The sequence below is a fragment of the Lipotes vexillifer genome, unplaced genomic scaffold (assembly GCF_000442215.2).
Source record: "Lipotes vexillifer unplaced genomic scaffold, Lipotes_vexillifer_v1.1 scaffold452, whole genome shotgun sequence".
NCBI lineage: Eukaryota > Metazoa > Chordata > Mammalia > Artiodactyla > Lipotidae > Lipotes > Lipotes vexillifer.
Genome location: NW_006788004.1, coordinates 491,383 through 493,124, shown reverse-complemented (window position 1 = coordinate 493,124; position 1,742 = coordinate 491,383).

Genomic DNA, 1,742 nt, shown 5'->3' with positions numbered 1-1,742 from the left:
GTGGAGATCACTTTCCTCTGCATAAATATATCAAAAATACATCTACATGTGGAACAACTCCTACAGAACACCTACTGAATGCTGGGAGAAGACCTCAGGCCTCCCCAAAGGCAAGAAACTCCCCACGTACCTGGGTAGGGCAAAAGAAAAAAGAAAAAACAGACAAAAGAATAGGGACAGACCTGCTCCTCAGGGAGGGAGCTGTGAAGGAGGAAAAGTTTCCACACACTAGGAAGCCCCTTCACTGGTGGAGACAGTGGGTGGTGGGGAAAGAATTGGAGCCACGGAGGAGAGCACAGCAACAGGGGTGTGGAGGGCAAAGCAGAAATATTCCTGTACAGAGGATCAGTGCCAACCAACACTCACCTGCCTGAGAGGCTTGTCTGCTCACCCACCAGGGCAGAGGGGCACTGGGAGCTGAGGCTCAGGCTGCAGAGGTCAGACTCCAGGGAGAGTACTGGGGTTGGTTGCATGAAGACAGCCTGAAGGGTGCTAGTGTGCCACAGCTAGCTGGGAGGGAGTCAGGGAGAAAGTCTGGACCTGCTGAAGAGTCAAGAGACCACTGTTTCTGGTGCACAGCGAGAAGGGATTCCTGCTCCATGAGCCCACAGAAGGCAGAGCACCACCTAAGCGAGCTCCAGAGATGGGTATGAGCTGTGGCTATAAGCTCAGACCACAGAGACAGGCATGAGATGCTAACACTGCCACCACTGCCACCAAGAATCTAGTGTGCAAGTACAGGTCACTACTCTCACCCTGTCAGGAGGCTGTTCAGCACACCACTGCCAGGGTCCTGAGATCCAGGGACAAATTCCCTGGAAGAACACACAGCATGCCTCAGGCTGTTACAATGTCATGTCAGCCTCTGCCACCACAGGCTTACTCTGCATTCCAATTATGAGTGCCATACCCCTCCCTCTCCCTGGCCTGAGTGAGCAAGAGAGCCCTAATCAGCCGCTGCTTTAACTCCCTTTTGTCTGGGTGGGGAAGAGCTGCCTGAGGGTGGCAAGAAGTGGGGCCGAAACCAAAGCTGAACACCAGGAGCTGTGTGAATAAAGAAGAGAAACAGAAGTTTCTCTGTGCAGCTTCAGGAGCAGTAGGTTAAATCCCCACAATCAACTTGATGTACCCTGCATCTGTGGAATACCTGAATAGATGAATGTTCCCAAAATTGAAGTGGTGGACTTTGGGAGAAAGTGTAGACTTGGGGTTTGCTTTCACCGTCTGATTTGTTTCTTGTTTTTATCTTTATCTTAATTTAGTTTTTAGTGCTTGTTATCATTGGTGGATTTGTTTATTGGTTTGGCTGCTCTCCTTTAATTTTTTAAGATTTTTCCTTATTTTTAATGATTTTGGTATATATTTTTTGAACCAAAAAGTCTTCTTTTCCTTTTTTCTCTTTTTGTGAGTGTGTAGGTATATGTTTCTTTGTATGATTTTGACTGTTTAGGTTTACATTTACCATTTGTCCTAGGGTTCTGACTGTTTGTTACTTTTGTTTGTTTTCTTTTTATGAGTGTGCGTATGTTATGTTTCTTTGTGTGATTTTGTTTGTTTAGTTTTGTTTTTATCATTTGGTTTGGGGTTGTATCTATTTGTTCTTTTTCTTTTTCTTTCCTTCCTTTTCTTCTGAGTTGTGTGGTGGCAGGCACCACTTGTGTGCTGGCTGGCAGGTGTCAGGCCAGAACCTCCAAGATGGGAGAGCCGAGTCAAGGACATTGGACCGCCAGGGACTTCCTAGC